The 25,805-nt window shown below is 42.5% G+C and overlaps 1 pseudogene; it reads left to right on the forward strand.

Moving 5' to 3' along the window:
* The window catches only part of LOC147722480 (uncharacterized), a 45,665-nt pseudogene extending 20,508 nt beyond the window's left edge, over positions 1-25,157 (forward strand).
* Positions 25,158-25,805: the final 648 nt, after the last annotated feature.

Below are 25,805 nucleotides of genomic sequence, written 5' to 3' on the forward strand. Positions count from 1 at the left end.
TATTTCTCTCTTTGGAAGATGTAGAGTTATAGCCTCCTTAAAGACGTTTGTGTATATTGGTGTTGCACTTTTGAAGGTTTGGCAACTACATCTTCAACTTATTCTATTGACTGTGTTGACAGATTCCCAATATTGGTATGATAGCTCAGGTGCTTATACTTTTTATCATTTAGCTCAGGGATATATAATGTTGTTATGATTTCTATAACAAGGGATTTAAATTCTGACAGTAATTTCCTATGCTTTATGGTCTTTTGCTTTCTGTTGGCTTCTTGGGCATACTTTTCCCCATTGGTAGCTGGTTTGAACCATGGCTATGGGTATTTACTTTTATCTCTTGTGCTGGGTGCTTTATTTAAAACAGTAGTTTGGATTCTGATTAGAGCCTGTTCTGTTTTCGGTACTGTAGAAATGTGTCTTCCATGTTATTCCTGTTTCTGCATTTCACAGTGGATTCCAGTTCTTTTCTGCTGTTTTGTTTACTAAAACATATAATTAAAGGTGCCATCCTATTCTGATTAAGTACTGTTGTATTCTGATTTTCGTCATGGGCCTCGCAGAATGTGTGTCATTTGACCACAGTTTGAAACCTTGTCTTACTGTCCATTGTGAAGTCTTACTGTCCATTGTGAAGGGTGTTGACCATGTCTCAGATGGTATATGCTTTGAACCTTCGACTTCATATATTTTCCTTTTGGCTCTGCTTGTGCATATTCTTTTTCTCCTGAGGCTTCCAGGTTTTGTTGCTTGCAAGTTCTTGACTTAGTGCTGTGAGTTTACAATCAGCAATAAGTCAGCTGTCATAAATATCTAGGCAGTGGCAGTGGCCCCTAATATGAACAGTGAACTTAGAACCCCATGTTTAATTGCATTGTAAAGTAACGATGTTGTTGGCGTGCAGCCAGCCTATTAACCCTTTATCTGCCTGGGTGTTTCCGTACCCCTGTTTTGGAACGATTTAAAAAAAAAAAGTCAGCATTAGGTTCTTTAAATACATGCATATCATTGATCTTTTTGTGCACTCATACAAACTATATTTTTTCAGCACATTCAGAGCTACGTATTGGTGGAAATCCTGCTTCATTACTCATTGCAGCCAGAAGATATAATAAAAAATGTGGAGATTCTTTCATTTTTTTAATTATATTTGTTCAATATTTTTTTGCATTTCTCAAATGGACAAACATAAATACTGGAACTCTAACAAGAAATTGTTTCCTGCAATACAGCAATACCAAATGTGTGAACTTTCCTAGGAAATAGAGTTTGCACAATCAATTGAGTATTATTTCCATGGATCATTAAATTGTGGCAGAATCACCGGTTTGGTGTTCAAATATTCTTTGCTCCGACAGACATATCACTCACATACATTTTCAACATGTACACATCTGAAGGTTTGCAATTCTGGGAGTCAGACCTCCCTCTTTCTGATAAGCCACCAGTAGAATGTGCGTAATACAGTATTTTTCAGATGTGTATCAATTTTCTTTCCAAACATGGTAATTTTCCACAGCCTCTTTTGTGCATGAAAATATCCCTGCCAAGGCTCGACCATCATCTGTGTTCCTTTAGGTCATCTAAGCATTTGGGTACCAGCCATGTATGAGCTTTACATGGGTCCGTGGTTCCCACAGGTGATACATAGGGTGCAGTGCATTTGAGAAATATAGAAAGCAATGCAGGTTTCAGTACCTGTATTTTGATTGCTGGTACATCTACACGGCCTAAAGTTTCTATCACTGGGCGCCAAAGCTTCCTCTCCCTGAATGGCTGGCTGAAACAATGCATTGAACCTGACGATTGTCAGATTATCAGCAAATCTTTTTTCCAATTCATGGTAATTCTCTCCATTCTTTCACACACAGGAAGCTATTCCTGCCAAGGCTTGACCCACTTTTCCGTTCCTCACATTTAATTTATGGGGCAGCAGACATGCATGGGTTTTCAGTGGGATGGAGGATGGATGCACAAGTTAACAAGTTATGTTTTTATGGGAGTTTCTATAGGGGATTTCTGCAGTCGTTGGGGCTGATTTACCAGGGCAACTCACCAACTCAGTACATTACTTAAAAGTGCCAATCCAGGCACGTTTGAGTACCCGACATCTATCAAAGTATGGATAAAGTAAATTACATTCTTGTTACTTTTGTATGACCAAAAGCTTTAGAACACTTGGCAAACAGCAAAGTCCCGCCACCCAGAGTTCCCACCCCTCTAACAAAAATGGCATCCCACATGCGTGTGGAACAGGCCAAAACTTTGACCATATTAAGCTCACTTTGAAGGTGCTGTGACTTCACACTGTAACAGTTTGGGTCAGTTCTCGTGCATTACGAAAGGCGCAAATATACAAAAGGTGCAGTTGAAGTGTGGGAACACAGGGTGGTAATGCTTTCGCTGTTCCCAGCCAATTCCTGATTGTCCTCACAGAAACGTGGGGTAGGTTTTGCACCTTGAACCAAAGTTTGTCATTTGCAGGTCTGTCAGGAAGAATGTTAGGAGTCCTGGCATTCTACTTGTGGTTTAGTGGACACTGGGTGCAATGTTTCAAACCTACTCATATTGAATTTATCTCAGAGAAGAAAAGGCTGTTGGTGTTCAAAGAGTGTCAGTAGTTGGACCTGGTAGCCTCCTCTTGCTTGGCTATTACACCTTTTTGTTCGGAAAAACATGTGTGAAGGCATCTAAAGTGCAGTCTTTATATGAACCATTCAGCCCATCTTTTGCTTGCCCTTAATGATGCAGCATAGAACACTGATTTTGCAGCAGAGGGCAGGCATCAAAGCTATCGGCTTCAATAGAGTGCACTTCATGGGCAATCACCACCGTCCTGGTCGTTCTGTTTTCAGCTCAAGTGTAGCAAAAGAGTTCCACCCATTTAGTCCAGCAGGATTTTCTGCTTGGTCTACCCAGTTTTTGGACTTTAATGTGAGCGAGTCTCAGTACATGTTTCTCTCCCACAGTAAATTCACAGTAATTGGACTTTGCATGTTAACCGCCAATATCCATTGTTTAAGGTTAGGTTCTGCTGCACAACTATGGAAGAGGCTCTCGGCCGATTGCACGTGAACACATAAGCACACACTTGTGTGCGCTGCACATGTGAAACTACCATCATGCACTGCTCTGTATCATGCACAGGTAGCCTGTTCTGCCACAGAAAGAATTCTGCAAGGATTGGTACTGACTTGGGGTAGGCCTTCTAAAACGAGTAAGCCCTCATAGTGTAGGTCTGTAGTACTTACAGGAAAGTCTGGGGTGCTTCTCTGTATTATACAATGTAGGCAAACCACCCTAAAGTACAATGTTGTGCTACTTTGGCCTAGAAAGTCCAGCAAATTATCAACCAGGAAAAATCATGCATTCCAAGTTTGTAGTCCTCAATAACTCACATACATATCTTATGGGACTTAAGTTTGTCCTATTTCTGTGGCTGAGCTCGTAATCAGATTCCAGGCCTTACCCCAGCACTCTTGGGCCAAGTTAATCTACTCCTAAGCAGAGGGATCCAAGGCCACCCCACCAAAAGGGAATTAACAGTCCTTGACTTGGTTTTTTGGGAGAGAAAGGGATGGGGAGGAAATCTAAATTTTGCTATTTAGGTTGTCACACTGCTCCAGGGCTGGCACAGGCCGAGTCCTCTGGAATGAAGGAGGGAGCCCAGACCACTGGAGCCAGTACTTGGGTGGCTCTCCTTTGAAGTTGTGTCATCAAGAGCCAGCTATGGCTCTCACAGGAGCTCTTAACAGAGGCAATTTGAGGATGCCATTTTGTATTTTCCCGTAATGTGCAGGAGGGTTGGGACAGGGATGGAGGGATTATGGGGCATACTAGGTTGGCCAGGGATCTAAAATGTTCCACTTCCAATTAAAAACCTTTGCTTAAAGGGAGAGACAGTTGAGAACACCCTGAACCTGGGAGCGACAATGGTGTAAGGATGCCCACCTGGAAGAAGAAACCCCCTAATGCTCTGCAAGGATGGACTAAGGAATTTGACTCCAACTGACTTCCAAGACTAGAATGAGTCTCTCCAGTACCAGTGCCACTGGCCCCTTTATGCCCCCTGAGGACCAGTTGGGGAACAGGCCTACTGGGTGGCCTTGGACAGTTTTTCTAGGACTTTTGTGGGCTACCCTGGACTCCACTGCTTTTCTGGTGCCCTTCCAGATGCAAGGAGGCTCTAGGGCCTGGAGAGTACAGCAAGGTAGGGGCTTGATGGGCTGGTTGTAAAGGGGCTGTGCTAGATGCACGAGAAGTTCACCAGGAGCCAGGCAGATGACTGGTCTGGCACTGGGAGTCAGAAAGCTCGGCTGCATACAAAATATGCCACTTGGAGCCAATATTGTCCTGGGCCCTTGGGTTGGCACATTATGGTTTAAATCATCCTCATCGGGGATAATGTGTGTGTGGGACCCACTCCCAATAATGAGTACTGCCCTCTAGGCTTCACAGGTTTGGTGCATTTCCACTGAGGTTCAAGGACCCTAATGTGAGGAGGAGATGGGGAGTGCTGCTGCAACACCCCCTCTGCCCTTGCACATATCAGAAGTAGCTGAGCAAACAACCTGCCTGTAGGGAGAATGAAGGTGCTGGCTAATGGCCGGCATCCAACAGTGCTGGCCATTGCTGCCCGAAGTGGGTTACTCACTCTATTTGACCATTGTGCAGCACCCAGATTTCACTTGTGTTAAAAAACAAAAAGAAGAAGATACATGGCACGTGGCCACAAGAAGAAAACAACTAAGCAGCAGAGTCACTCATGTATTTGTTTCTGAACAAGACAAGAAAGCAAAAAACACAGTTGATGGACAGAATGTAGAACAATGTCATACATTCAACCCAGTACAAGGATCTGGGCCTAAATCCATCGTTTTTTTGCACTCCAAACCACCCTGGGTTAGACACTGGCTATATGCAAATCAGCTCTGACCCTGTGCCTCATGGGAACAGTCCAGTCCGAACTACCAAGCCATGTCTTTCCCAGACCGGAATCAAGCATCCAAGGACCGGTTTCTGGCTATCAGCCTTCATTCAGCGTGGATAGCTTGACTCCAGTGGTGTGGAGAGCCTGGGACTTACGTCTGAGTATACCCAGCCCACTCGGGGTGAAAATGGCAAAAAACACAGTTGATGGACAGAATGTAGAACAATGTCATACATTCAACCCAGTACAAGGATCTGGGACTAAATCCATCGTTTTTTTGCACTCCACACCACCCTGGGTTAGACACTGGCTATATGACATCAGCTCTGACCCTGTGCCTCATGGGAACAGTCCAGTCCGAACTACCAAGCCATGTCTTTCCCAGACCGGAATCAAGCATCCAAGGACCGGTTTCTGGCTATCAGCCTTCATTCAGCCTGGATAGCTTGACTCCAGTGGTGTGGAGAGCCTGGGACTCACGTCTGAGTATACCCAGCCCACTCGGGGTGAAAATTGCAAAAAACTCAGTTGATGGACAGAATGTAGAACAATGTCATACATTCAACCCAGTACAAGGATCTGGGCCTAAATCCATAGTTTTTTGGCACTCCACACCACCCTGGGTTAGACACTGGCTATATGCAAATCAGCTCTGACCCTGTGCCTCATGGGAACAGTCCAGTCCGAACTACCAAGCCATGTCTTTCCCAGACCGGAATCAAGCATCCAAGGACCGGTTTCTGGCTATCAGCCTTCATTCAGCCTGGATAGCTTGACTCCAGTGGTGTGGAGAGCCTGGGACTCACGTCTGAGTATACCCAGCCCACTCGGGGTGAAAATTGCAAAAAACACAGTTGATGGACAGAATGTAGAACAATGTCATACATTCAACCCAGTACAAGGATCTGGGCCTAAACCCATCGTTTTTTTGCACTCCACACCACCCTGGGTTAGACACTGGCTATATGCAAATCAGCTCTGACCCTGTGCCTCATGGGAACAGTCCAGTCCGAACTACCAAGCCATGTCTTTCCCAGACCGGAATCAAGCATCCAAGGACCGTTTTCTGGCTATCAGCCTTCATTCAGCCTGGATAGCTTGACTCCAGTGGTTTGGAGAGCCTGGGACTCACGTCTGAGTATACCCAGCCCACTCGGGGTGAAAATTGCAAAAAACACAGTTGATGGACAGAATGTAGAACAATGTCATACATTCAACCCAGTACAAGGATCTGGGCCTAAATCCATCGTTTTTTTGCACTCCACATGGGTTAGACACTGGCTATATGCAAATCAGCTCTGACCCTGTGCCTCATGGGAACAGTCCAGTCCGAACTACCAAGCCATGTCTTTCCCAGACCGGAATCAAGCATCCATGGACCGGTTTCTGGCTATCAGCCTTCATTCAGCCTGGATAGCTTGACTCCAGTGGTGTGGAGAGCCTGGGACTCACGTCTGAGTATACCCAGCCCATTCGGGGTGAAAATTGCAAAAAACACAGTTGATGGACAGAATGTAGAACAATGTCATACATTCAACCCAGTACAAGGATCTGGACCTAAATCCATCGTTTTTTTGCACTCCACACCACCCTGGGTTAGACACTGGCTATATGCAAATCAGCTCTGACCCTGTGCCTCATGGGAACAGTCCAGTCCGAACTACCAAGCCATGTCTTTCCCAGACCGGAATCAAGCATCCAAGGACCGGTTTCTGGCTATCAGCCTTCATTCAGCCTGGATAGCTTGACTCCAGTGGTGTGGAGAGCCTGGGACTCACGTCTGAGTATACCCAGCCCACTCGGGGTGAAAATTGCAAAAAACACAGTTGATGGACCGAATGTAGAGCAATGTCATACATTAAACCCAGTACAAGGATCTGGGCTTAAATCTATCGTTTTTCTGCACTCCACACCACCCTGGGTTAGACACTGGCTAAATGCAAATCAGCTCTGACCCTGTGCCTCATGGGAACAGTCCAGTCTGAACTACCAAGCCATGTCTTTCCCAGACCGGAATCAAGCATCCAAGGACCGGTTTCTGGCTATCATCCTTCATTCAGCCTGGATAGCTTGACTCCAGAGGTGTGGAGAGCCTGGGACTCACGTCTGAGTATACCCAGCCCACTCGGGGTGAAAATTGCAAAAAACACAGTGGATGGACAGAATGTAGAACAATGTCATACATTCAACCCAGTACAAGGATCTGGGCCTAAATCCATTGTTTTTTTGCACTCCACACCACCCTGGGTTAGACACTGGCTATATGCAAATCAGCTCTGACCCTGTGCCTCATGGGAACAGTCCAGTCCGAACTACCAAGCCATGTCTTTCCCAGACCGGAATCAAGCATCCAAGGACCGGTTTCTGGCTATCAGCCTTCATTCAGCCTGGATAGCTTGACTCCAGTGGTGTCGAGAGCCTGGGACTCACGTCTGAGTATACCCAGCCCACTCGGGGTGAAAATTGCAAAAAACAAAGGGTCAGACTAATTTGCATATGGCCATGTCTGAACTGGGGTGGCAGAGTGGGCTAAAGAACGGTGATGGATTAAACCCAGATCTTTTGACTGGGTGTGAGTGTTTGATTGATTCAGATGCTCCGTCCATCACCACCCCCTTTTGTACCGCTTTTGGCCGCCATAAGTGTGGCAGGGTATGCTCAGACGTGAGTCCCTTGCTCACTTTGCCACTGGATTTAAGCAAGACGGGCTGAAGACGGCTGGAATGCCAGAAACCGGTCCTCGGAAGCTTGTTTCCGGTTCAGGGAAGACATGGCTTGGCAGTTCGGGCTGGACTGTTCCCATATGGCACAGGGTCAGACTGATTTGCATAGGGCCATGTCTGAACTGGGGTGGCAGAGTGGGCTAAAGAACGGTGATGGATTAAACCCAGATCTTTTGACTGGGTGTGAGTGTTTGATTGATTCAGATGCTCCGTCCATCACCACCCCCTTTTGTACCGCAAGACAAGAAAGCAGCCAGGGATTATACAGTCGCACTACCTGAAATTGTCTCATTGGATTTCCTGACATTTTCCAGGCAAGAAGGTTTAAATTCCCAGCCTGTACTATGATCTCTTCCATCTACGTCCGCTGGAATTAAAAAGGGAATTTGGCAAGCTAGTTCCAGAGTAGTGGGGAACCAAGCCTGAGAGAGCCAAAAGTGAGTTATTAGAAGTAGGGTGCATTGGTCTTGTCTCACTTTCTGAAGAACTAGCTGAATCATGGCAAAAGGAGGAAGTGCGATTGTTTGAGTTCTTTCCGGCATTGGAGAAAGGCGTTACTACTGAAGTAATTCTCTAAATGGAAGGTTAGTCTGCTCGCAAATAGATCTATTTCTAAGGGGCCCCAAGTTTTGTTGAGAGCCTTGAAGGCGGATAGTTTGAGTTTCCAATCGCTGTAATCTAAAAGGAATCTCAAGTTCCAATCTGCAGAAGTGTTTATTTTCCCTGGGAGGTATTCTGCTCTTAGAGCGATCTTGTGCTCCAGACAAAACATCCAAAGTTTCTTTGCTAAAGTCGAGGGATCTGCTGGTTTTGTTCCCCCTAAATGATTTATATAAGCTACCGCAGACATATTGTCCATCTGTAAAATGACTGATCTCCCTTGGAGTAAATGTTTGTAGCTCATCAGTGCGTATAGACCAGCAGTCAGTTCTAGGTAGTTTAAGTTATGAGAACACTCTTCTTGAGACCAGACGCTGCCCGTGTTCTGTTCGAGAAGGCAACCTCCCCAGCCACATCTGATTCTAGGATAAGTTCTGGTGTTTACCCAAATACGGCTTTGCCATTCCTGGTATCTAAATTCTCTAGCCACCAAGTCAGTTCTGATTTGGCATCCTGATCTAGGGATATTCGATCTCTGGTACCAAAGGCCAGATCTTAGAGATCTCGCTTTTACCCTTTGAAGAGCTCAGTAATTAAGAGGACCCGGTAAGCTGGCTTGAACGGATGAAGAGAGAAGGCATAGGAGCCTGGCTAGTTCCCTTAGTTAGGCTTTTTAGTTTCAGAACATGTCTTATTTCCTTTCGGATTTTGGTTATTTTCTTTGAGGGAAGTAAAAGGAGTCATTTTGTCATATCTACAGTGAACCCTAAGAATTCCAGGGGTTCGGGAGGGAGTCAATATCGATTTTTCTTTGTTTATAATGAACCCTAAGCTTTCTATGGGATCCATAACTGTCGTTAGATCTTGATTTATTTGTGTGTGGTGTTATGACATTATGAGATGTAGTCTAGGTATATAATTAGTCGAATACCTCTTACTCTTAGGAGTGAGGCAATAGTTCTCATGACTTTGGTAAAACACCACGGGGTGGACGATAGTCCGAAAGGGATGGCCTGAAATTGGAACAGGTGATTGTCTCAATTAAACTGAAGGAAGAGCTGATGAATATTGGCCATCGGGATGGTAAAGTATGCCTCTTTTAAATCCATATTTGACTAACCAGTCTCCCTCTAGTAACAAATCCCTCAGGAGGTGGATGCCCGCCATCCTGAAGTGCCTGTAAACAAGATATTTGTTTAGTTCCCTAAGGTTTATAACGGGTCTCCATCCCTTGTCCTTTTGAACGAGGAAGAGAGTACTTACAAATCTCATTGATTCCAAAGGAGCTTCTATTATTGCCCCTTTATGAAGCATTGAGGGTATTTCATCATCTACTTTTTTTTGTTGATCTATTTTGAGTGGGATGTTTTTCGGGTAAGATGTTTGTGTAGGAGTTTCCACAAAATCTATCATGAAACCTTTGACAATATTTAATACCCATGGGTCTTGAGTGAATAATCTCCAATTCTGATGGAAGAATTTGAGTCTGTCTCCCACCTTTTGAGTGGAAGAAGAAAGAAGAGTGGGTATAATACTCTCTTTGAAAGTTGTTGGAGACTCCACGTGATCTGAACGCTCTGTTGTGAGACCCTCTTCCTCTCTGTGAGTAGAATTGGGGAGGGTTGCAGGGTTGGTAACCTCTTCTGAAACCTCTGAACCTCTAATAAGGCCTAGGATTGAAGCGGCCAGAAGAGGCCCCTTCTTCCGGCCCGACCAAAAAGGTTTGGGTTGAAAACGCGTTGCATGTTGTGTTGTGCTTTGTCCAGGGCCGTGAAGGTTGACACATATTTGCAGAGGGACTTAATGAAATCTTCACCGAAGAGTAAACCTTTAGGGTTTTGGGAAGGTTCTTTGTCTGCCATATTGCTCAGTTTGAGTTTTATGTTTGTAAGGACTACCCTTCCTCTTTCTGAGTTGAGGCTGGCGTTAGCATTTCCCAGAAGGATCATTGCCCTTTGGCTCAATCCCCTGATAAGTTCCATATCTAGGGATGTGCCATTAATATGACTTTCTTCAGCTGTATCAATAATCCTGGCCAAGGGACCCAGAACGTCGAGAAGACGGTCTTGACAGGCCTTAAGGGATCTTTCCATGCCCTTCCTGGGGTCTCTCCCAAGTTTAAAAAGGAATTTAATCAGTTCAGGATCAAGATTGGGGATTTAACTAAGTTTATCTTGAATAGAGGGTGTTTAGAATTCAGCTCTGAGAATGTTACAGGTATCTTTTTCAAAAAGGTTCCTAAGCCATTTTTTTATATATTGGGCTACGTGATCTTGTGGCCACCATTCCAAAACATTGTCCTTTGAAGAGGACGGAAGTTTGTCCTCAATGGGTTGGCTATTGAATTTGTGATTGTCTTCATCTAGGTCAAGAACATATTCATCAGAGATGTTAGTAGTTTTATCACCTTGTATTTCATTATCAGTAAATTCATAGTGACTACTTTGCCGCTGTGGAAACCAGTATAGTTTGTGCCGCTAAGTGCACCCGAAATGTTTAAGGTGCGAGAACCTCCATTAATGGTTGAGGTGTTGAGACCTCCTGTATTGTTTTAGATGCTAGGACCGCCCATCGCACTCCTGGGGGTTACATATGCAATATTTTTGCTTTTCTTTAGTCTTTTCCCCTTATTTTCAGTAAGATCGTCAATGACTTGCAGGTTTTGGCTTTCTGTAGTGTCGTCCTCCTCAGTAGGGAGGGATCTTTTGGATGCCATCACTTGGTTTAAGGTCTCTAACATACAGGATCTCATCTCTCTATGAATAATTTTTTTGAAAGCCTCGTTATCCATATTAGGGATGGGGTCAACTGTGTCATCAGAGTCGACATCAGACATTTGTTGCCTATTTAAAAAAATAAAAATGGCTTAGAAACTGATTTATGTTTTAAAATAAAAAGGGAAAAGAGTATTGAGTCTTTAGATTGAGTTATAGTAAGTAGCCTGGTCATCCTTTGCGACTTACACTGAAGAAGCTTTAGGCAAGATTCTCAATACCCTGAAACCTGCCAACCACCTCACCGATCCTCTCCCTGCAAGCGCTGTTAAAGACTTAACCCCATGGCTTCTAGCTCTCTCTACCAAAATCATTAACAGCTTTCTCCAACAAGGCTGCACCCCGGATTCCCTCAAAGTCGGACAGGTATCACCCATCCTCAACAAACCCACAGCCGACCCTTCCGATCTAAACAACTATTGTCCTATCTCCAACATTCCCACCTTGGCCAAACTACTCGAAAAATGTGTGCGCCACCAATCGACTAAACATATTGATCACTTTAACCTCCTTAACAAACACCAATCAGGATTCAGAGCAGGGCACAGTACAGAATCAACCATGACACACATTATTGATGATGCGCTACAAATCCTCGATCAGAACGGATCGTGCCTACTCATCCTGCTAGACCTATCCTCAGCCTTTGATACGGTCAAACACGAGAGTCTGATAGATCTCCTAAAACATACAATTGGGTCTATCGGGACCAGTGCTTAACTGGTTTTCCTCTTTTCTCCATAACTGTACACAAAAATTCATGGTCAATAACACCCTCTCTAAACCCGTACCAGTTACATTGGGGGTCCCGCAAGGGTCCTCAATATCTCCCACATTGTTTAACCTATTCCTGGAACCCCTCACCAAAATGCTACATGCGTCTAACGTGCAATTTCATATGTATGCCGACGATACACAACTTTATCTCCAGATAAACACACTGGAAGACATTAAAGTGCTTAACACAACGCTCAGGAACTCACAGATTTGGCTGGCAGAAAACCATCTCAAATTGAACGCTCTAAAAACTGAATTCCTCCTTATAGCTCCACCCTCCAAAGTCCCCTCTATGCAGCCTTGATCAAACATATTACTGCTTTCAACGTTCAACCAAACATTGTAGACTCAGCAAAATCCTTGGGTATAACTCTTGACAGCAACCTCACTATGCAGAAACACATTAGCAACGCAACAAAGGGAGCAAACTTCCAGATGAATACACTGAGGAAACTGAAACCCTTCCTGCCAGCCAATGACTTCAAGCTGGCAGTACAAGCGCTTATTATCCCTAGGGTAGAGTACGGAAGTATCTCTCTGTGCAACCTTCCTAAAGCTACAACAGCACCCCTAGAAGCCTCAATATATGCTGCAGCTAGACTCATCACTGGCTCGAAAAGAAGTGCCCATATCTCTCCAGACATAAAAGCCTTGAATTGGCTACCGCTTGAAGCCAGAATTCACCTAAAAGTAGTGTGCATGACGCAAAAGGCTTTACATCACAAGACTCCCAGCTACCTTACACAGAAGTTGACGATCTCTGGTGGTACGAGATCCTCAAGAAGTGCGGAAAACTTGCTACTGAAACCTCAAAGGTAAAACAGGAAGAAAACATATAAACAAACCTTCTCTGGGATGGCGCCCAGGATATCGAATACACTTACCCCAGAAACCAGACTGAATACTTCCACCGCATCCTTCAAAAAGAAAGTAAAATCGATTCTCATGGCAAAATTTACCTGATCATAGACTAAAAGGAATTCAGAGAACAATCGTACCCCTACTAGTAATCCTCTCTGCTACAAGGGTCCATCCAGACACTCTAGTCACTTTATTTGACCACGACCTGATTCAATCGATATGTTTTGCTTTTGCACCCTATTGCTTCCCCTGCACGAATTGCTTTGTATAAGTAATCTACCTGCATTTATCCTTCTATATAATTTTCTTGATCTAATGTAAAGCTGCACGCATTATTTAGTATATGTGTTCTTCCTGCATTTATCCGTTTGTATAATTTTCTTGATCTACTGTAAAGCGCAAGGATCTTGTTCGCACTCCATAAGACCTTCAAAATAAATAAATAAATAAACCATCAAAATCAGGATAGGCTCTTTATGAAAATCTATAAAATAGAGCCACTAGTGAAAAATTAAGGGAACAAATTAACCTTTGGATCTGGTGATTAAGCTTATTTCCTAATCATAAAATATAGTGACCTGATAAATATCCTCCTTATTTATTTGTTATTTTTTTTTCAGAAAAGAGTACTTGTGTGAAAATTGAGATTGCCAGCGGCTGATCGCTTCAAAATGGAGCAACTGACGCTCTAAGGGCTCGAGCGATCAGCTGCTCTCAGATGTCATGGAGATATCTGGCCTCAAGAGCCTTTGTGATTACGGCGGTCGGAAGGCCTAGTAAATGACAGGAAAATGGCTGAAAAATAGCCCTTGGCAACGGGAGGAGTTAACGCTCCCGTTGCCAAGGCGCACTCCTCTAATGGCTTCCGTAACTGTGAGAGTCAGAGCCCGAACCATGCATCTGCACGCTCCGCTAATGGCATCCGTGACAAAGTGGCAGTCAGAGCCGGAGCCATTGATCGCCTTTAATCGTGCGGGGAGAGAGGCACCGAGAGTTGGGGCAAATGTCTGTCTCTCCTTCAGACACGCGTCAGTCCCGCCGTGGATTGTGTAGGTCCCCATCAGATTGTGCCCACAAACGGAACCAAATCCAAGTTTTAGACAAATGGACACAGGGCGGGAAACAGTATAAAGAAGGGAGGGTTGAGCTCCGGTGTTTAAAAAAAATATTTTATAAGAGAAAGGAGAGTTAAACTCCAATGATTGTTGCTTTAAGGAGATAAAAAGGATAGAAGGGGTGAAAGATTTCCATGAATTGGAGATCGGTAGAAACTAGTGAGTAAGGGAGTGGGATTAGTCCCAGGAAAGTTACTCTAAAGGAAATTTAGAGGATAAATATTAACAAAATAAGGTTAACTGGTTAATAAAAGGATCAATAAGAGCAAGTAATAAAGGTTGAACTAATCTGTTTGGAGCCGCATTTAAAAGAGGCAGACTGTTCTGTGCTCATGACTATTGTATGTTCTTAATGTTCTGTTCTGGAACTTTTTCTCTTTGTGATGTAATGCTTTCAACTGGGTGCTTAGAGTTACATTAAAAGAAACGTGCATAATGTTGGCCTCCGTATCTTTAATGAAGTCCAGATTCTCTAGTCATGATAATAGAAGAATCACAATTGTCATGTGCAATGTACTATAATTACACGTTGCCCAACTCAATGGTCAGCTGCTCATTAACTGAACATTAACATCATGTATTCATTTCATTTGGGAGGAGCACCCCTTAATAGATCAAATGGACTTATATTTACACATTTTCTTTCCTGTGGTGCTCCAAGGAGAAGCAGGGGTACTACCATCTGTTAAGTGTTTTAATGGATAACCCCTGGAGAAGTTTACCTGTAGTTAAAGGACTGCAGGAGCTGTAGCTTTTGCTCTTGAGCTCAGTAATGTGGCGACCCCTTGTGGTTGGTCCTGTGGCTACATTTTGTGGTCTGTACAATGTAAAGAAAGACTCCGGCACACATTTTTGAAGTCGGAATGCTCTGTTAACAGTATTGGTGATGAACAATGTAATGTTTCTAGTGACAATTAATGCTTATTGTTTTATGGCACTAGGCCCATTGATTATAATGGTGAAGGTGAAATAGTATGACATTAGTATTTGTATTAATGAGGTGACTCCCTGAAAAAGCTAGTACTGCCTTATATAATGACACCACCCTTATATTGTGATGTTTCATCTGGTATAGGTGGGTGGTATTGTGATTATGGGGTTCAGGACCCACTTGAGGTGTATTATTATATGAGGATGTCACCAAATGTATTCCCATCTCCCTGATGTACATATTTTTAATTTCATGTGTAAGAATTTGAAGTGTGTCTGTAATAAATTACCATTTTCTTTTTAGAAAAGCAAGCACTGACTGGACAATCATTTATTGAGTGTTGTTGCATGCTAGCCAATTGGGATTGCTAGCCCACACCATCTCCCCCGAGTAAGTCTTGGACTAAGAGAGTCAAGTGCTACAATGTAAAACTTGGTTCACAGTAAAAAACAATTGCAGATTTATTACTTATAAAGGACTCACTTTCTTTGAAATTCATTACACTAAGCCCATGATTCAAGTGGGCCGGTAAATTTTGACTTGTGAGTAAACCCCTATTTACACACGGGTCGGAATTATGAATTTAGTCTGGTCTGTATTTATGGGCCAACTTTAAAAGCAGAGTAGATGTCTGTCCGTCCATTGCCTACGCTAACTGGTTCATTGCAAGTGGTACTTTAAGCCTCTTAGAGTATGGACCTCTAACGCTGCCATTTTACAAAGTGGATCATATTATGCTACAGCTGCATATATTGGCATGTGCCATAACCTTTGGGTCTTGTCTCAAAGTGGTTGACCACCTTTTTGCCTCTAGATTCTTCACCATAGAAGGACCTTGGGCCACCTTCTTACGCTCGGCCTTCTTCCCCTTTTCCGTTGAGTTAACTTACAAATTGCTGCTAGGTTGAAACACAGTGTAAAACTGGCAGTGTCATACTCCAGCAGGTAGAGAAGGGAAGGACAGTGTGAGAAATTAAGTTGTTGGTTGACTGGGGTGTGAGCCCTGGTCAAGCAGCAACCACAATCCATATCAGGGTGAGGTACAAGCCAACCCTAAATTAACCTGTGCACAGAGCAGTCAGGCTTAACTTAGAAGCAATATGTAAAGTATTTGTGCAACTCTTCAAACAATAATAACGTGAAAACACCACACAAAAAGATTCCCACATCAAGTTAGACAAACAGACTTATTTTTAATAAATAATGCAAGACCAAGATGACTAAATCTATCAGTACATCCAGAAGTATGCAATTGTAAAGATTTCACTGAAATTATCGCCACAAAGCACCAACTGTGTTCGCCCAGAACCTGGACAAAGTCACAAGTTCAGGCTGACCGCAATGAAGCATGGGCCAGCTTAAGTCCTGGTTTGTGGAGCGTTGCGAGGGTCCACATCGAAGTTGTGCTGTGCAGCCACATCGATGCTTTAGTTCCGAGATGTGGCGAGGCTATGGTGCAAAGGCCTGCAGTACTGTTAAGGATCCCGTGGACAAGGGCTTGCGACGCAAAACTCGGCATCGAGAATTAAGTGCGCAATCATGCTTTGCTTCAGTTCCGAGGAGCTGCAAGGCTGAGGTGCTAAGTCCAGCATCACGGCTGCAGTCAACGAGGGATGTGAGAGGCCTATGACCGATGCATCGTGCTGCAGCGGTTCTGATGAGCCAGTGGGCTGCGATGCAATGATGGTTTTGGCAATGGTGGAGATCCATGCAGCAGCGCCAATGTGTCGGTTCTGATTGAGGTTATGGAGCCGCTGCACAGAAGATCTTTTGATTCTGCTTGATCCACAGAGGCTGGCAGAGCACCAAAGGCCACTTCCAAGGTTCCATGACGTGGTAGGGCAGAGTCTAGGTGGTGACATCAGGATTGTTGAAGAGTTCGGTCCCTGAGGCTCAGCCTACTATCCCTTGCAATCACTCCGGAGTCCTGGGTTCAACAGATATAGGTCCAGTCTTTCTCACTCATGCAAGAAGGCAGCAGGGCAGCACAGCAGGGCAGCAGTTCAGCTTAGTGGCAGTCCTTCCTGGAGTGCATCCACAGTTCCAGAAGTGTACTGAAGAGTTGGTGCCTGAGGTCCAATATTTATACCTGGTGCCCTTCCTCTTGAGTTTCCCTTTGAAGTCCCCAGGTATCCTACCATCCCTACCCAGGGTCCATACTGTCTACAGGGGGTATGCAGTCTTTTGTAGGGTGGCAGGACACAGCCTACTCAAGTATGAAAGGGGCTGGGTCCTAGTCCTCACTCCCATCTGCCAGTGATGACTCATACAGCTCCCTATTTTATGTGGTTGTCTAGGAGGAATACAAAAAACCCAACTGTCAGCTACACCCAGTCATGTGACCCAGAACCAGGCACTAAATGGCTGAAGTAGGACATTCTACCAAAATAAGCTCACTAAAGTTGGGTTATAGCGCATGTAAAAACTGATCATTTATTAAAAAGCATTTACTGAAACAATATATAATTTTAAAAACATAGAATCAGTCCTCCAAGTATTGGAAAATTGAAGAAACAATGTCATGACCATCTAGTTAAAAAGAACAAGTTATACATATACATTTTATAATGGCACAATATAATAACAAAGACATCATCATTGAATTGACATAAGAAAAGGAGGAAACTATAATGTCAAGGTAAGACCCGTGGTAGCGGGGCCCTCTTGAAGAGCTGTTTGACACGGGGTACCTGTTTAGTAAGCAAAACTCGAGGGGGAGAGGGCCTCTCACCCCCGCGAAGGTTTTGTAATGGTGTTTGATAAAGGGGTCGGGAGCAAGCGCTTTTTACATTAACCCACGCGCCTGCCGAATTGCGGTACCCAGTCTACGAGACGAGCCTAGACCCGCTTGACATACTATGACAGCGGACTCTCGACTATAGAGAAGTTTCTCCTTGGCTATACTAATAGGAAGACTCGATGTATGCGCCCCTATGTACAAGAAAATAATATAGACATATCTCCGCAGCCAAAAGTGGATGACCAGGTTATAGCCCGCGTGCGAGGTTCTCTAGTATTAATTTACTCGCAATATACTTTGAAACAGAATCTCAGCAGCAGGGAGCAAATAAAAGCCCCATACAGACTTGGGCAACAATGCATGTAGATCAAAGTGCACTCCTATTTTTCCAGGCAGTAATGCATCGATTTACGAGTAGAAATTTGGTGTTTTTGTCGTTCTAGTGGGTGATTAAGGTCTGACCTCTAAGAGGCGGATGAGCGGCATCAAAGGATTAATTCAGGACTCCTTGCTGCAGAACCACGACTCTTATTATCTCAACGTCCCTTCACTATCATTTTAATAAAACCCCTTTGAAGCTCATGACGAGCTCAGCTCGTCATGAGGCACAGTGCTCCTGTGCTCATGACGAGCTGAGCTCGTCATGACCAGACCCTCTAACATTATGGCCCAGCACAGCAGAGAAATATGTGCAGCATCCAGGTGGTTAATACATGAAAACCATCATTCCTAAAAAATAGAGGTAGGTGGCCGGATTATAATAATTAGGAAATGTAGCAAGCTTAACTTTCGGCTAACTATTTTGATGTAACAATGGCCATTCTTTCCATGTGTGTTTTTATTTTTCTCGTATCTAGCAATCAAGAGAGCTTGACTATAAGGAGTTGTATACACCCGAGATGGGGGTTTAAGTACAGGATAAGAAAATAGTACTATCCCAGAGATTTACACGCAGGGATTCGCCTTCACCTAAAATTGCAGGTAACGGGTGATCCTTCTTATATGTAGAGTTTGTTGTGTTCTGATTAGGAGCAATTTAGGAGTGTCCTCTCCAGGCCAATTTTCCACATTTGAGGAAAGTTATGCATAAGTAGGGAACCAACAAGAAGAGTATCGGTTCTCTAGTGATCATTGAAAGTATGGTGAGTGTTTATGGATCGATTGGGTTCTAGTAGAATGAATGAAGGGATAGTGGGTCCCGGGGATTAAAAAGGGAAAAGGGGGGGCTGCGAGTTTTTGATTTTTTCCCCTCCCCCACACGGTCTTGGTAGTTGAGTTATAGAACTTTATTTAGTTGTACTTATTGGTACATGTAATTCTTCCAGGTAGGGAGGTAATTATAATAGGATGTTTTGATGCTATGATGTTAATGTAAAGACATTTCTTTTAAGCTATATGACAACGTGATAACTTGTTTTTAAAAAACAGATCGTTCCCTCTTTGATGCAATGGGAGCAAGATTGGGTATACTAAATGGATATGTTTTATGTACATATATGACCCGAATGATTTACTAAATGTGATATATATATAGGCATGGCTTATGTTTTTTTAGATGGAGGAATAATTTCCCGGAATACCTTTTTGTCCTGAAGAAGGTGGTTATTAAAGCTTGTTGTTACCACCGAAATGCATCAACGCCAGTTTGACACAGAAGGAATCCAACAGGGAACATTCTAAGGATAAGAACAAGGCTCTCACCTGGTTTCTCCCTGTTATGCTAAATATGGACCTTTTTTGAACAATGGAATTTTCCTTGTGCCATTAGGGTTTCCCCCTTTTCTTATGTCAATTCAATGATGTTGTCTTTGTTATTATATTGTGCGATTATAAAATGTATATGTATAACTTGTTCATTTTAACTAACTAGATGGTCATGACATTGTTTCTTCCATTTTTCCAATACTTGATTCTATGTTTTTAAAATTATATATTGTTTCAGTAAATACTTTTTTAATAAATGATAAGTTTTTACATGCGCTATAACCCAACTTTAGTGAGCTTATTTTGGGAGACTGTCTTGTGGGGTTCGTAGTGTGGGGGATCTTCCCAGTGTTTGCAAATATGAGGTCATGATTGATTGTAGATGTGTGTATGTAGGTCACTCGTAAGTGTCAAATTAGATCCTAGGGGTATTCTTTATTTCTACAGGTATATAGTGCTCGGTCCCCTAGGACAGTTGAGCTCCCTCTCTCTTTTTTCTATAAAGTAGAACATTTCCATTATTTTCCATTGTTTATCGTGTATGAGTCAATATTCTTGAAACATGTTTTTGAAACAAGTATATTATTCATGTTTCAGATTCCCCTGAAGAAAGGCTTTACATAGCCCGAAATGCATTGGGAAAAATGAATCTTGCCGACTTGAATTGCTGATGAAAAGCATCATTGTGTTCCTTATTGAAGAGCATCTGTAATTTGACTGATATAAAGCAGATTATACTACTCGTCATACTTCCCGCTTGATCATTTTGGAGTGTTTTGAGGCATACGGTTTGAATTGCAGTTGATCAACTTCATGATTGATTCTTTTATGATATATATATATATATATATATATATATATATATATATATATATATATATATATATATATATATATATATATATATATATATATATATATATATATATATTCACTGAAAAAACCATAGGTTTCACACCAGTTATAGTTAGGAATTAGCATTTAAAAAACCTATTAAATTCACTGAAAAAACCATAGGTTTCACACCAGTTATAGTTAACTGGAAATTTTACTGTCATCAAACCATTGAAATTCCACGTTATAGTTAGTTGGACTCACTATAACTTGCGCGTGCAATGCACTGCTGATGACGTCACATATTACATCACTCATGACATGGTCAGTGACATCACTCATGACATCACTGATGACACCATCCAGTGAATGTGTGTCTTTCTGAAAAATAAATATGTTTTATATATGTATATGTAAAGGTCGATAGAAGAATAAATGATTAAATAAGTGTCTAAAAAGATACTTTAAAAAAAATTGATTGGTTAACTGGCTTATTAAGTGTATCTTAGTGAATACATATATTAGCGAGTAATGTTTAAATATTTAAATATATGTATCAGTGTTTCACTTTGTGTATAAGTGGCTGCATGGGTTGGTGAATAGCTACATGTGTGTGTATATGAGTTATTAGATTGTTTTTTTTAATATCAGTATGAGTGTCTGTATGGTTTGGTGGGGGTATTACTTAGCACATAGATGCATCAATGACTGACTCACTGTTTGTATGTGTTTTGAAGACAGCATATGTGCAGGACTGTATGGGTGGATGAGTGTGTATATGTGTGTGTTAGTGGGTGAATGGCTGTCTCACTAGTGTCTGCATCAGTAACAAGATATGTTTTAATCTAGTATATATGAGTATTGATGTATATAAGTGAGTATATGAGAGAGTGAGAGATTGTAAGAGTTCCTGTTTAAATAAGTATGTGTTTCTATAAGTGATTGTGTAAGTGAGTAAGTATGTGTAAGTTTCCTTAGAAGTAAGGTGGTAGTTTGTGTATAGTTGTATATGCAAATAAATGGATGTTCAATAGTTTATTTGCATGTGTGAGTAACTTTTGGATGACTATCGGTGTGTAACAGGATGTATAGGTGTATCACTACATATGATGAGTGAGTATATGTATGAGTGACTATATAGAACTGTTGGTGAATGAGTGGATGTGTATATAGATGGTGTAATTTCTGAATTGGTTGTTGTAACTGGTATGGGTATCTCAATTTTTTTGAAAATGTTAGTTTCTATTTTTGAATATGTGTTTCAAGGGTTACGTATTAATAGTGTTTTGTTAAGCGCAGACAACATTACATTACACTGAAAGGAGGTCTGTCACTCTGTCACAAGGATGGTGTCATCAGTGATGTCATTAGAGATGTCACTGACCATGTCATGAGTGATGTAATATGTGACGTCATCAGCAGTGCATTGCACGCGCAAGTTATAGTGAGTCCAACTAACTATAACGTGGAATTTCAATAGTTTTATGACAGTAAAATTTCCAGTTAACTATAACTGGTGTGAAACCTATGTTTTTTTCAGTGAATTTAATAGGTTTTTTAAATGCTAATTCCTAACTATAACTGGTGTGAAACCTATGGTTTTTTCAGTGAATTTCAAAGGTTTTTTTAATGCTAATTCCTAACTATAAGTCTCACTTTATAAGTAAGACTGTTAGCGCTCTAGTTGTTCTTTAAAACACTCTGGTACATTCTGTCATTGGGCTATAGTTGCGCTACATCTGGCTGATATTTGGGCTACATTTGTATTTTTTTGTCTCTGGTGGCCATCTTTGGGCTACATTGGGCTACATTGGGCTACATTTGGGCTACATCAGGGCTATAACATATATATAGCCCAATGTAGCCCAATATATATTTTTTCAAAGTTCATTTTCTTAAAAACCACTGGAGCATATATCTTGAGACATAGCAAAGGCCCATCGGGCTACCAGTCCCTACAATTTTTTTCAATTTTGTTTTTGTATATTGTTTTATTTAATTAATTTTTTTTTGCCCTGGAGCGCTCCCGGTGCGCACCCCGGTGAGCGCCCCGAAAAGCGTAGTATTTTGAAGCGCCCCGGTGCGCGACCCGGGAATCGTCCTCGTGACGTATCGCGTAGCCGCGTCCGCGTGATACGCACGGCGTAAACGCACCCGGAAGCATTCGACGCGCTTACGCGACGCGCCCCGGGGCGCGTAGCGTAAGCGCGTCGGGTCATGTGACCTGAAAATAACACTTTTCATTGGTTCATAACAGTTTTGGTTTCATAATGATGAAACCCCTGGTCATGTGACCTGAAAATAACACTTTTCATTGGTTCAGGATCTTTTTTTCTTCCAAATGATGAAAGCCCCCACCTTTTTTCCTTATTCTACCTTTGTGCTTTGAGAGAGGTAGACCTGCAGTTATATCAGTCGAAAATGGCTACATTAGCTGCAGCTGCTGGATCTTCTGGACCACCACACCACTACCACCACCACCACAAGGACCTCCACAACTTCACAGTGGTGGAGATCAAGAACAGGAGGAGGATGAGGAGGAGGAGGAGAGTAGATTCGTCCGAGAGGACAATATTACCTACAAACCTAAAGAGCACATCATCTGGCAATTTTTTTCAATCCCCAACCACAAAAAAAAGTAAATGCACCTAAGGCAACCTGCTTAATCTGTCCTCAGGAGCTGTCAAGGGGGAATCCCAACAAAAAATACTCCTTCGGCAACCACACGATGATCAGACATAAACTTCGAAAGCATCCAAATAACTATGCTGGGGCAGAGGTCAGGGAACTGGCCAGAAACCCTGCCCAATCTTCTGCCAGCACCTACCAAACTAATGTTTCCACCCCATCGGGACCAGAAGTTAGGGAGATATGCTCCACCATACAAACCAAATTTTCCAATTTTAAAATGGTTTGTATTTTTTGTGGACAAACAATATGCTATGGAGAGCAATGCATCACACTTATTAATCGTGCTTGGGATAACCACAAGTGCCCAAGGAAACATTAATTTGTTCCGCTTTTTTTTCCTGTTGAGCCCTTTAGAATTCCCTGTTTTTTGTTTCTCCCCTTAAAAAATACAAAAAAAAAAAAAATGTTCAGAAAAGCCAAAAAAAGAAAAAAATGTTAAAAAACCAATAAAAAAAATATAAAACAACAAAAAGAATAAAAAAAGTTCTTTTTAGAACTACCTCCAATTTCTAAAAAAATGCTAAATTTTTTTAAAACTCTGTCATTCTTTTTTCCCCATGGTACGCTCCCCGGTGCGCTCGCCGGTGCGCGTACCGGGCGCTCCCCCCCCGCACAAATCGAAAAAAAATATTTATTTTTTTTGCCGCGCGGGGCCCTTTTATGGCCCCCACATCAAACCTAGGGGGTCAGAGGGGGTCTACTCTGCCCCCTTATGGTCATTTGCCCCTTTGTTTTTGCCACCTCTTGTGTCTCGATTTTACTGAGACACAAGATGGAGGCCGCTCCGGACTGTTTCGAATGTTTACAGACACCCGAGAGCCAATCAGCTTTCCATGCACAAGTCACGTGGCGCGCCCGGTGCGCTCCCCGGAGCGCGTACCGGGGCGCTGCCATAGATATATATATTTTTTAGAACCTAAATTACTCAAAAACCACTGGAGCACATATTTTGAGACATAGCAAAGGCACATCGGGCTACCAGTCCCTACAATTTTGCCAAGTTTGGTGCAAATCCATTCAGCCGTTCGGGCTAAAAGTGAGTTTGACCGCCCTATGGAAATTAACATGGGGAAAACACGTTTTGGGACCCCCCTTTTATCTCGGCCCCCGCTTGACGAATCCCCCCTAAACTTTCAGGGAAGGACCGGAGCTCCGCGAGGCAAATGTGAGGAAATTTTCAGGCAGATTCGTCAACCGACGCCACAGTTATTCACAATAGAATTTTGAGATTTTGCATTGAAAAAAATCCTAACTATAACTACCTACTGGCGACCGCCAGTAGGTAATATATATATATGACTATCAAACACACCGTCACTTTTCTCGCGCTCTGGACCAACTCCAGCCAGGAAGAAAGCCAACGGACACGGACCAGTTGTAGTGCTCCAAATTTATTATTCAGTAGAAGCCTCATGACGTTTCCGCTCACAAGAGCCTTGTTCACATGATATGAATATATATATATATATATATATATATATACATATATATATATATTTATATATATCCAAGCTCCGTAATCTCCCTTTTTCGTTCAGGAAAATAATAGCACTCACGAGGGTTCTGTGGCTCAGCAGCGGTTTATTTAGGACAAACGCGTTTCGGATTTACATCCTTCGTCAGTGTCGTGTTCTCTAAACAAAACAACAGCGGCCATTTTTTATCAAAGCTTTACATGTCACGTGCAAACAGTGGGTAAAAGACGGACTTAGCGTTCCATTGGTTTACATGGGCGCCATCTTAGAACAGTAAATACTGTCTTACGTTTTCAAGTTTTACAACAAAAGCTGGTTTACATTACCACTTTGTGACAAGTATTGCGTTTTGTATCAACTTTAACGAGAACAAATCACATATGATTTTCTTCATATAAATTAATCTTGCCGTGGATCGGCAATGAAGCCTTCTACTACAAAAGGCTGCTTGTCCCGCTTATCCTCAAACAATCACGGCGTGTATCGGCTCAAGCGACATGAAAAAATATTAAAAAAGAGAATGCCGACAATGTTACATAGTACAACACATTATTTTCAAGGATCACAGTTCATCATTTGTTCAAATGTACAGCCAATTCTGAATTGAAAATCCGCCAACGCAAAGAAGAGAAATTTGACCGTGACGAGAGAGACTACGCTCTGGGTCGTATTCTCACATTTTCCAAAAAATATGATCAACCCCGTAAAGATATGGCAAAAAACAAAAACGCTATGAAAGGAAGAACAACAAGAGTGGAAACCTCTGAATCGGAGGTAACAGATGCAGATCAATCAGGAGATGAGTTACCCGGACCCTCAACGGATTCACAGGAGACTCCTTTTCAGCAGGAGTTTCAGTTAATGCAACAAACATGGCTCCGGGGAGGGAAGACCAGACCCCCAGAAAAACAAGAAGAACCAGGCGAGGGGGCAGGAAGAGGTCGAGGAAAGGCACCTCAACCAACAACCAGAGTCACAAGAAGCCGGAGAGGCAATCGCTGGTAGAAACTAGCGATAATTTAACCATCATCAATCTAACAAAGAAAGTATTGACGAAAACTGAGGAATCAGTACTGAGGTTGAGGCTAACCTTCTGCCCACTAGCGAGCTTTGAGTTCACACAGACTAAAATAGACTTGTTCAAATTTCACAAATTTTTCAAATTGAGACCAATGACTAAGGAGGCAAAACTCTTGAAATCTCAGAAACAAGATATGGATCTGTTATCAATAAACGATCTAACAACTTTGGAAATTTTAGAGAACTTGCGTAAAGAGGAGGATTCAACCCAAACAGACACTGAGGAAAGTTTGAGTCAGAGAATAAGAGCGGTGGGAACAGACCAAGATGCACCCACTAGCGGATTAAAATCTCCATCTCAATTTTTTCCAATAATGCCGCACGATGCCATTGACACTTTCACAGAAACGGTCACAAAGGACCTGCTTAAGCTAAGGATGACATCGAAGTCCACAAAGAACTACAAAAATGAAAATCTTAACAAGGATCAAAGAAAAGCACTAAAAACCTTGAAAGAAGATAAAGACATTATATACAAACCCTCAGATAAGGGAGGAAATATAGTTCTGTTGACACGAAAGTACTACGAAGAAGAGGCATATAGACAATTGAAGAACTCAGACTGTTATGAGA

Source organism: Lissotriton vulgaris, chromosome 4_1 (genome assembly GCF_964263255.1).
Source record: "Lissotriton vulgaris chromosome 4_1, aLisVul1.2, whole genome shotgun sequence".
In the NCBI taxonomy this organism is placed as follows: domain Eukaryota; kingdom Metazoa; phylum Chordata; class Amphibia; order Caudata; family Salamandridae; genus Lissotriton; species Lissotriton vulgaris.